Genomic DNA, 12,023 nt, shown 5'->3' with positions numbered 1-12,023 from the left:
GCACCCAATCCCAAATCTACACATCCACCCTCGTTACATGCACAGGGCCCCTCTGTGTGTTTGGGTACAACAAGCATTCATATATTATTTTCATAGTCAGATATAGTGTTGTTCGCCGTATGTGTGTGTGGCATGTGTGCGTGTGTGCGTGTGTGTGTGTGTGTGTGTTCATGCAGCCTGAGGGTGTTGAGCCAAATTATAACATCCTTCTGATTAATAGTTTCTGCTAGCAGGCCTCAGAGTGGTGGGCAATGTGCATTGCACACTTTGTAAACATGGTCTAAGTCAATAACAACTCCAAGATCACGCTTAGTTTTGTCACATAAGAGAAGAATCATCTTTTATTGTCATGAACATGCATGCATGCACACGAAATTTGTTCTCTGCATTTAACCCATCACAGTGAACACATACACATGTTAGTGGAACACACTGGAGCAGGGGGCAGCTGAAGCGCCCGGGGAGCATTTTGGGGTATCAGTGTCTTGCTCAAGTACACCACAGCCGTGAGTCCGGGGGATGTTGGCGGATGGTCCAGTCGGGGTTTTGAACCTAGGTCCCCCACGGTGGTAGGCGATGATCTTAACCATTGGGCCACGGCTGCCCAAGCTTACTAAGAAAAAGTGAGGATCAATGTTTATCCGCCTACTGCACTCACAAACATCTTCATGCATTTAGAGGTGCACACACTGTATGTACAGATTGACATAGAACCACATCTGTACCCGCACTGTTTGTTTTGCTATCCAGTCCATAAATGAAGACAAATCACAGCTGCAAAATTCCAAACCTAAGATTTTCCCTAATGAACCCCCTCACTCCCGTCCTGAAAAGGCAATCATTGTACCACAATTTACCACACTTTGCTATGTGTGCCTGCGATACATTTTTGCTTGGAATGAATTTGGACAAACAGTACAAATTCAAATTAAGGGGCATTGTACAACCCCAATTCCAATTAAGTTGGGATGTTGTGTTAAACATAAATAAAAACAGAATACAATAATTTACAAATCATTTTCAACCTATATTTAATTGAATACACTACAAAGACAAGATATTTAATGTTCAAACTGATCAACTTTATTGTTATTAGCAAAAAATCATTAACCTAGAATTTTATGGCTGCAACACGTTCCAAAAAAGCTGGGATAGGTGGCAAAAAAGACAGAGAAAGTTGAGGAATGCTCATCAAACACCTGTTTGGAACATCCCACAGGTGAACAGGCTAATTGGGAACAGGTGGGTGCCATGATTGGATATAAAAGGAGCTTCCCTGAATTGCTCAGTCATTCAAAAGCAAAGATGGGGCGAGGTTTAGCTCTTTGTGAACAAGTGCGTGAGAAAATAGTCGAACAGTTTAAGGACAATGTTCCTCAATGTACAATTGCAAGGAATTTAGGGATTTCATCATCTACGGTCCATAATATCGTCAAAGGGTTCAGAGAATCTGGAGAAATCACTGCATGTAAGTGGCAAGTCCAAAAACCAACATTGAATGCCCGTGACCTTCGATCCCTCAGGCGGCACTGCATCAAAAACTGACATCAATATGTAAAGGATATCACCACACGGGCTCAGGAACACTTCAGAAAACCAATGTCAGTAAATACAGTTTGGCGCTACATCTGTAAGTGCAACTTGAAACTCTACTATGCAAAACAAAAGCCATTTATCAACAACACCCAGAAACGCAAGACGCAAAGTTCAAAAGCCAGCATCTGTGATGGTGTGGGACTGTGTTAGTGCCAATGGCATGAGTAACTTACACATCTGTGAAGGCACCATTGATGCTGAAAGGTACATACAGGTTTTGGAGAAACATATGCTGCCATCCAAGCAACGTCTTTTTCATGCCCCTGCTTATTTCAGCAAGACAATGCCAAACCACATTCTGCACGTTTTACAACAGCGTGGCTTCGTAGTAAAAGAGTGTGGGTACTAGACTGGCCTGCCTGCAGTCCAGACCTGTCTCTCATTGAAAATGTCTGGCGTGCAATCCAGACCTGTCTCCCATTGAAAATGTGTGGTGCATTATGAAGCGTACAATATGACGACAGAGACCCCGGACTGTTGAATAGCTGAAGCTGTACATCAAGCAAGAATGGGAAAGAATTCCACCTACAAAGCTTCAACAATTAGTTTCCTCAGTTCCAAAACGTTTATTGAATGTTGTTAAAAGAAAAGGTGATGTAACACGGTGGTAAACATGACCCTTTCCCAACTTTTTTGGAACGTGTTGTAGACATAGAATTCTAAGTTAATGATTATTTGCTAAAAACAATCAAGTTTATCAGTTTGAACATTAAATATCTTGTCTTTGTAGTTTATTCCATTAAATATAGGTTGAACATGATCTGCAAATCATTATATTCTGTTTTTATTTATGTTTAACACAACGTCCCAACTTTATTGGAATTGGGGTTGTAGTAAAGGGTGCTTCAAATAATCTGGTTATTTAGCTAAGACTGTAAGAGGAGTGAAATGTAAAAGAAAAAAAGTATAATTGAATGCACTTCAATGCTGGAAATATACTCATATTGCTAAATTAATACCTGGCTGATGTTGTCTTTGTAGTGTATTCAATTAAATGTAGGTTGAACATGATTTGCAAATCATTGTATTCTGTTTTTATTTATGTTTAACACAACGTCCCAACTTCATTGGAATTGGGGTTGTATTTATACTTCCTGTCAACTCTCTGTTTGTCTCTGTCTCACATGCACACAACACGCAACACATTTGTATTTGTCTATGTGTTGCCATATGATCCTGTACGCCACATCTAAGACACCACCCTGGGGTCAAGAATTTGTTTTCTTCCTCACTTTTGTGATCTAACATGACCTCCTGATCATGCCAGCAGCTGTTTCTGTCATTCTCACTGTGTGTTACACGTGTATGTGTGTTTTCTCTCAAAACCGCAATCGTTTTTATCATTGCTGGTGTCTCCAACAGCCATCCTGTGCCTCTGTATAGTATGGAGTGTGCTGACACAGAGGCTGGAATGGGCCTCTGTGATTTGTCAGCATATTCATATTTTGTCATGACATAACCTGTGGATGTATTTAAAGACGCACCTGAAACACACTGCTTCTTTGTGTAACACCATGAGAAAGTCAAAAGAAATCAGCCAAGATATCAGGAAGAGAAGTGTGGAATTGCACAAGTCTGGTCCATCCTTGGGTGCAATTTTCAGATGTCTAAAGTAGCCGCATTTATCTGTTCATACCTCACAGGAAAGAGACAGATTCTGTGTCCCATAGATGAATGTGCTTTAGTCAGAAATGTGCATATCAACACAAGAAAATAAAAAAAATAAAAAAAACTGATGCTGGCTGAAGCTGGTGTAGGAGTGAGTTATTATCCACAGTGAAATAAGTACTGTACCGCTGTAAGGCCAATCAACCAGGAAGTGTCTTAAGGCAATTGTGTTTTAAGGTAATCTTAAGGACAACTTAGCCTCTGCCTTCTAAATGCTTGCACAACAGCTACCCATGGTCTCCACTGTTTTCGCCAAAGTTATACAGAGCCCGGTATATCCCGGCTCGGGTACGTGAGGCTGACTACCTTACCATCTTAAATAAATTGTTGTGATTCCAACCAGAGATAACCAGCCTGATTCTAATGGTAACGACCTCACGAAAGACCCCGGAATACGATTTCTGTACCTACGAGGAAACACCAGAATAGCCATGTGGAACGGACAAACACTCCTAAGACCCAGCTACGCCTCCCTGCTCTGACAACAACTCTCCAGATACAGCATCTCCATAGCCATCTCTGCGAATGTCGCTGGAGCGGAACTGGAGAAATCATTGCAGGCAACCCCCACCTCATATGGAGTGGCCCAGAGACCAAGACAGGCCTATGTGGTGTTGCTTTAGCCATCCACTCGCATCTCAGAAAAACCCTGATCAGTTGGAAACTGTTAAATATATTCTAGAAGTTATCATTTATTTGCTTAGCTTGCATTAGTATTATGGACGATTTTAGATGTCTCGCCTTCGAAAAGATGACTCAGCATCATCCGATGGAAGGGCGCCTGGACCAAGGACGTGATCGGATGTGGTCGGGGACGTGACAGGTGTTGGTCCAATGTTTTGTGTTGTGTCTTATTGTTTAGAACATTATGTCTGGGAAAAACCCTCCTATTTTCAAATAAATGCAGGAGCGACGGGAGAGATTGGTTAGAGCGTGTTGAGAGGCTGTGATCTGAACAATCTCCCATACGCCCTCCTCATGAGAAAAAGAAACCAGCGTCTTCATTCCTTTTGTGTCTATTTTTTATAATGTTGGGTAAGATAAATCCAACATTAAATTGGTCCTTCGAGCCGGATGTCAACACACCCGAGGATTCCAGTTGTGGAGCCGACTTCCAGTTAAGAGACCGTGGCCACGGCAAGTAAGACCCTTTACGGGACTGGTCTTCGTTCTCCTCAACTGGGATCTGAAGGTTGACGACAATCCACAGGATTGAAGACGACTGGTGAGTTAAATTAAAAATTTTTTTTTTAGGAAAAAGGACGCCGGAGTCCACAAATTCCGCGAGGACGGCGGAGTCCTGTACGTACTTAAATTCCGTGTTTAATAAACCCTGTGAATACTAGTCAATGGCGGGTAAAATAAAGAAACTAGGAAAGTTTCGTGGCGTCGTAGTTAAATTCCGTATAGGATGGCGGAGTCCTCTAATGAGCTGTTGACAGACGTAGTTAAATTCCGTATGGGACGGCGGAGTCCTCTGACGAGCCAGTGTGAATGAAAACTGTTTGAATGAGAGTGTAAATGGGAAATGGGAAACCACTAGGTTTTTCATTCCATACCAAAACAGTGGGAAAGTAAACGGTGGACTTTTGTGGATGCAAAGGCAAGAATTCTCCACTCGAAAGAGTTGAAGTGAGAATTACCACAGAAAGTAAATTTGAATCACCGTCCTACTGAAAAAAAAAAAAAAAAAAAAAAAAAAAAACAGTGTTCTAGACTACCCTAGGTAGTATTACACTGAACCAAATTCTTTCAAATGGGGAAAGGAAGTAGTAAAATAAAAAACAGGAATACACTGCAGTGTAAAGGTTGGAGGTTCATTAAATTAAATTTAAAAGAAAAAAAGAAACAGGATCCTGATAAAATTTTATATTTAGAGACAGGGATAACCGAACATGGCTTTAATGGTTGGTTAAATACACAAAAAATAGCCGCGTTGCAGGAATCAAATTATATAAAAAATAAAAGACAAGCCACCGTTAAACGTGGGAAAGGCCCTGTTGTCTGCAGCCTTGGAGCTTATCACAAAAATAGAAGATAAAAAAGAATGTGATGAGCTGCAGTAATACAGAGCATGCGTACCAAACCCACGCACATTGTTAAATTCATTAAGACCATTAAGATGGAAGGGCGCCTGGACCAAGGACGTGATCGGATGTGGTCGGGGACGTGACAGGTGTTGGTCCAATGTTTTGTGTTGTGTCTTATTGTTTAGAACATTATGTCTGGGAAAAACCCTCCTATTTTCAAATAAATGCAGGAGCGACGGGAGAGATTGGTTAGAGCGTGTTGAGAGGCTGTGATCTGAACAATCTCCCATACGCCCTCCTCATGAGAAAAAGAAACCAGCGTCTTCATTCCTTTTGTGTCTATTTTTTATAATGTTGGGTAAGATAAATCCAACAGAAACCCATAAGCGAGAGTTTACTAACCTCCCGCATTCGTCATAAACATGGGAAAATTACAGTCATTGTAGCTTACACTCCGACTGACATAGCCCACAACACAATCAAAGACAGATACCAGAATCAGAATCAGAATCATCTTTATTTGCCAAGTATGTCCAAAAAACACACAAGGAATTTGTCTCCGGTAGTTGGAGCCACTCTAGTATGACGACAGACATTCAATTGACAGAGAACACTTTTGAGAAGCGCTACCTCATGACATTCTTGTTGTTCTCAATGATGCCAATGCCACACTCGCTGCCGACTGCCACGACCCTACTTTAACTCCAGTCACCTGCCCAGCATATGTAGATATAAACACTAATGATAATTGTACCTCGCTTTTTCGAACTCTGTAGATTAACACATCTCACAGTCACCGACACAAGGATCCCGCATCAGAAGATCCACCACTGGACACAATACACCCCAGATGGCCACACCAAAAAGGCTTGGACCACATTCTCATATCATCTTGCTGAAAATCTTCAGTCACAAACCGCCGTACCTACAAAGGAACCAAATTGGGAAACACAGACTATCGGCTGCAAGTCGCTTAGATCAAACTCAAGCTCACTGCAGCCTCTAATACCAAAAAGCCGATCAAAATAGACTAAGGGCACCTAGAAGATCCATCCATGGAACACCTATACTCATGTGCAATAACAAATAGGTACACTGTACTCACCAACCAACAATCCTCTGATTGGAAACTCTTCAAAACCGAAGTATTTCAAGCTGCAAAAGAGACAGTCGGGACAACGAAATGTACTCTGAAGCAACCCCGGATAACCCAAAACACTATAAACATCATTAACCAATGCCGAGAAGCACGCCTCAAAGGTCACCTTGATGACTACCGCCGACTCAAAAGAATTAGAAATGCAGCCATAAAACAAGATTAACAGAACTTCTGGGAAGCACAGGCCACAAACCTAAAAACAACCTCACAAAATAATAACCTGAACCATCAGTACGGCCTCTGTCAAAAAAAGTGAAATCAGGTCCATACAAACGCAACTTTTTAATTTAAGACAACCAAGGCAACATACTCTCATCATAAGGCAAGAACACCAGTCAACTCCTGAACCATCCTGCTATTCCTGAAGACCCAACTCTCACTGCAGAAGCCAACAGCATACACACCAAATCATGACTGCCACACATCACTTGTTACCCCTGCAGAGGTAACGAGACGCCCTAAAGAAGTTAAAAAATGGCAAAACCTCAGGTATCTGCAGCATCAAACCGGAGATGCTAAAGTTGGGGGGAAAAACTATCATTCAGTGGCTTACCCAGATTAAAAACAATGATTGGGTAACCGAAAGACTCCCAGTTGACTGGCGAAGAGGAGTTATCTTGCCGTTTTGGAAGAACAAAGGAGACAAAGTGGTCTACAACTTCATCACTCTCCAGGCAAACTCTTCACCCAGATCCTACTCATCAGGGCCCTTCCCACCATTCGCAGCCAACGACGCCCACAACAAGCAGGCTTCATGCCAAACAGATCAACCACTGACCACATCTCAGCCCTCCGCCTACTAGTTGGAAAAGCCAGTGAATTTAGAAAAGACCGCCATTTATATATCGGCTTCATAGAGCTGAAAGCAGCTTTCGACACGGTAGCTCACCTAAAATCATCTCCTTCTTCCAGCAGCTGTAGGATAATGCAGAAAGTTGTGTAAGAGTAAGCGGGAACAACTCCAACTGGTTCTCAATAAAAAGTGGAGTCCGACAGGCCTGTGTGGCAACCTATTGTATTTAATTGTGTCATCGACCAGCTGATGAACAGAGTCTGTGAATTGCAGTAAACTTTGACCAATATTTCTATCCAACCTTGAATACGCCGACGACACCACGTTATTCAGCACCAGTCTTGATGACCTCAAGAAAGCAATTATAATATACGAAAGTGAGGCCAGGAACATTGGACCCAGAATCAACTGGAACAAGACACAGCTTATGCATGACGGCAATGGCCCGGACCTGCCAGCAATGGCCCGGACCTGTCAGCAATGGCCCGGACCTACCGCCACTGACCATCAACAACATTCCACTGCAATTTGTGAACACCTTTACTTACTTAGGAAATTGACCGGCGACGTGCCCTGCAGCCTCTGTCATGCAGTCACTGTGGAGACCCCTATGGCGACACCAGAATATCTCCAGACAGACCAAGCTGTGCATCTACAATGCCAGTGTCCTCTCAGTTCTCCTCAATAGATCGGAAACCTGGCTGCTTACAAAGACCCTAGTGGAGAGAATCAAAGGCTTTGACAGTCGAAGCCTCAGAACAATCGAGGGCATCAGATGGTTACAGCATGTCAGTAATGAGACTCTCAAAGAGTGGACCAAACAATCTTTCGCCTCCAGACTTTTTCAATGTGCTGAATCCGGTGGATGGGCCGCATTCTATGTCTCCCCCGTGAACACCCAACCCAGGCTATACTGGACTGCAATCCCCAGCGAGCTGGATGGAGACGACCTAGGGGTGCCCTGCGTACACGCTGGCTTGACATGATAAAACCGGACCTCAGGACCCAAACTGTGACCCTTGACTAAGCACAACAACTGGCAATGGACAGACCTGAATGGAGAAGACACGTGAACCTGACTGGCTCTACGCACTAAGTTGTACAAGAGAATTAAGCAAGTAAGCAAGCCAGGAAGACGCTATTACTCCTAAAGAAACGTAAAAAAAGCTAGATTACAATTTACAAATGCACACACGGACAAAGACAATTCCTTTCATCTGACGAAACTAAAATGTAACTGTTTGGCCATAACGAGCATCATTAAAGTTGGAGGAAAAAGGGGGAAGCTTCCAAGCTTGAGAACGCCACCCAAACTGTGAAATATGGGGTAGGCAGCATCATGTTGTGGGGTTGTTTTTTCCCCAGGAGGGACTGGTGCACTTCACAAAATAGATGGCATCACGAGGAAAGATCATCATGTGGAAATACTGAAGCAACATCTCCAGACATCAGGCAGGAAGTGAAAGCCGACCCAAAGCATATTGCCAAACTTGTTATTAAGGAGCTTAAGAATAATGTCAATGTTTTGTAGCGGGCATCGCAAAACCCTGATCTCAATCACACTGAAAATTTGCAGGTAGACAAGAAAAGGTGTGTGTGAGCAAGGCAGCCTAAAAAATTGGTTAAGTTACACCAGTCCTGTCCAAAGGAATGGGCCAAAATTCCTGGTAATCCTAATTGACCTAGAACAGGAAAAGTTGAGTCTGATTTCATGTCAGACTGTGAGAAAAAAGAAAAAGTGTATGTGTCTTTTTCTATAGTGTATGTAAACTTCAGGTTTCAACTGTACACCGTAGTTTACAGACGTCTGGAATTCGAATTTCTTTATGCATTTAGTTTTATTCATATAGTATTTTGTACCTTTTATGTAGTTAAATAAGAAACAAATAAAATGGAAACAACTACAGCTACAGTACATAGGCAACAGTAAGTACGCTACAGTGCAGTTTTACACCAGTGCAAGATACACCCACAATAATTAACATGATTTTCATTACAATACACTGGCAGTGTCAATCTAAACTAAGGATGATCATCTTTAAAAAGGCCATATTTTTCGTGTCTGATGGGTGTATTTAGAGGAACAGGAGGAAGTGTTTTGGGTGTCCTTATATTTCAACTGACCATGCACCCCCTGTAGACACTTAACTCCCTGACACTCTCCTGCATTCACACACTATGTCATCACAGGTCCCGGCGGCTGCTGCTGACCTGAGCATAACACATGCTGGGCACAACTTAACCCTCGGACCCCTGGATGGAAAAACATACTGACACTGGAGAAAGAGGACATCTGAGGAGAAGGTGACAGAGCACTTCTTGTTCTAAAATATTTTGTTTTGATGTTCCTTTTGCTTTGTGCTGGAAGGAAAGCGTTGCAAACCAAGGAACGAATTAAATGTGCACCAGGCTTTCCAGCAAGAAACCTAGCCATGACATATCACTGTTTGAGCTGTAAATTTGTTTGATTTGATGTGCTTTTTTTTTTTTAGGAATACTTACAATCCTCTGATTCCAATGAATGTACAGCACCACTGCGGCATGATTTATTTGATTACAACTCAAAGAGGCACAATGAGAAATAAAGAGTTTCTTTCATCATCTTAAGTAGAAACCCATCTTTGTTCAGTTCACAGAGAAACGCCAGTCATGAACTTTACTTTTATTGGGGCCATTGGTGCTACAAAAGCTGCCAGTGTGCACACGATTGCTCCTCTCCAATTTGCTGTAAACACAGCAAGACACACACACACACATTCTTATGAGGATAATGCAAATGTAAATGCCAATTTAGGACATCAACTAAATGTGCAGCAACATTATTATTCCTTTCATGACAAATGGAGGATGTGAATTCAATTCACACAGTCATGGTGCAACTAAATATTGATGTTTTTTTTTCTTCCTCACAGATGTAATAATAAATTCGGGGGTCAACGACAATTTTTTTTACTTTTATGAACCTAATGAAAATAGTACCAAGCAACAAACAAACAATCAACTTTTAAGTAATTTTGATTTAAATGGGTTTTGTGATAAAACATAACATTTTCAGCATGTCAGCTGTAAGTCATGTTTGTTGAGTGTCTTGTGACTGACTTGAAAATGCATCTTCGAGTTACTTATCAAGCCAGTACACAGGGTTTCATTTTAGATAGCTAGATGGACCAGATGAAAGACTAGAGGAATCTTTGCCATTTGACCAAGGTTTTTAGGCTGGACAAGAGTATTAACAGCATGCATCTCATTACCCATGACCTCAGTTCAGTGAGCTTTTGAAGGCTTTTGTTTGTTGTTGTTTCTCTCCATTTCAAACACCACCACAGAAGGGTACCAGCGATGGCAAAGAGGACAAACAGTACCATGGAACTCAAAATGGAACAAAAACCGACATCAATGTGGAAAGGATATCACCACATGGGCTCAGGAACACTTCAGAAAACCAATGTCAGTAAATACAGTTTGGCGTTACATCCGTAAGTGCAACTTGAAACTCTACTTTGCAAAGCAAAAGCCATTTATCAACAACACCCAGAAACGCTGCCGGCTTCTCTGGGCCCGAGCTCATCTAAGATGGACTGATGCAAAGTGGAAAAGTGTTCTGTGCTCCGACGAGTCCACATTTCAAATTGTTTTTGGAAATTGTGGACGTCGTGTCCTCCGGGCCAAAGAGGAAAAGAACCATTTGGACTGTTATGGACGCAAAGTTCAAAAGCCAGCATCTGTGATGGTATGGGGCTGTGTTAGTGCCAATGGCATGGGTAACTTACACATCTGTGAAGGCACCATTAATGCTGAAAGGTACATACAGGTTTTGGAGAAACATATGCCGCCATCCAAGCAACGTCTTTTTCATGGACGCTCATGCTTATTTCAGCAAGACAATGCCAAACCACATTCTGCACGTGTTACAACAGCGTTGCTTCGTAGTAAAAGAGTGCGGGTACGAGACTGGGCTGCCTGCAGTCCAGACCTGTCTCCCATTGAAAATGTGTGGCGCATTATGAAGCGTAAAATACGACAACGGAGACTCCGGACTGTTGAACAGCTGAAGCTGTACATCAAGCAAGAATGGGAAAGAATTATACCTACAAAGCTCCAACAATTAGTGTCCTCAGTTCCCAAACGTTTATTGAATGTTGTTAAAAGAAAAAGGTGATGTAACACAGTGGTAAACATGACCCTTTCCCAACTTTTTTGGAACGTGTTGTAGACATACAATTCTAAGTTAATGATTATTTGCTAAAAACAATAAAGTTTATCAGTTTGAACATTCAATATCTTGTCTTTGTAGTGTATTCAATTAAACATAGGTTGAACATGATTTGCAAATCATTGTATTCTGTTTTTATTTATGTTTAACACGACGTTCCAACTTCATCGGAATTGGGGTTGTATTAATATAGGCAATTCCGAACATATTTGGAGGGGGGTCAATTACTGTATTTCTGTTATTTTTTTCACCAAATGCAGCAGGGGTTACTGTGGGTCTGCTTCTCTTATATGGGAAAGATTATTTCAATATCCACGCAAACTGAAGGTCAAACAAGTTTAGATTTAGTTTTGTTTTGTTTATTTATCACTGTGCATGTTTGTGTTTTCCGTTTGCATGTGTTTTTCAATAAAGACGAAGACATTTGGCAGACAGTTGCGCAGTTCAGAGAGAGACTGCTGGTGGAATGAAATCAACATGGCATTTCGAAGGAAATTATGGTTTGCAGAAGAACGGCAATGTGACTGCATTCATGGGAAGGCTGCATTGCCTTCCACTGCTCTC

This window comes from Phyllopteryx taeniolatus, chromosome 8 (genome assembly GCF_024500385.1).
Source record: "Phyllopteryx taeniolatus isolate TA_2022b chromosome 8, UOR_Ptae_1.2, whole genome shotgun sequence".
Taxonomy (NCBI): domain Eukaryota; kingdom Metazoa; phylum Chordata; class Actinopteri; order Syngnathiformes; family Syngnathidae; genus Phyllopteryx; species Phyllopteryx taeniolatus.
This window is presented reverse-complemented; position numbering follows the sequence as displayed.